The following is a 236-nucleotide window of genomic DNA, read 5'->3' as shown; positions in this document are numbered from 1 at the left end:
ACCTTGCCCCGCCCATTGCACTACTACCGTGGTCGCCAGACGTACAGATCAAGATTGTACTAGCGCGCTATTTTCCGCAGAATTAGCTATTTCGAGGCGGGTCGTAGTGGAGAGCAGCCGGGCCGGACGAAAGAAGGTTTGTGATTCCCCGTCGCTGTTGCCCCATGACGCTCTCGTTATATTGGAGGCTATGACGGCTTCAGCGGGACATGACGAGGGGGTGGAAGCAGAGCAGA

The sequence above is a fragment of the Penaeus monodon genome, chromosome 19 (genome assembly GCF_015228065.2).
Source record: "Penaeus monodon isolate SGIC_2016 chromosome 19, NSTDA_Pmon_1, whole genome shotgun sequence".
Classification (NCBI taxonomy): domain Eukaryota; kingdom Metazoa; phylum Arthropoda; class Malacostraca; order Decapoda; family Penaeidae; genus Penaeus; species Penaeus monodon.
The sequence above is the reverse complement of the archived record's forward strand: the minus strand, read 5'-3'. Positions refer to the sequence as shown.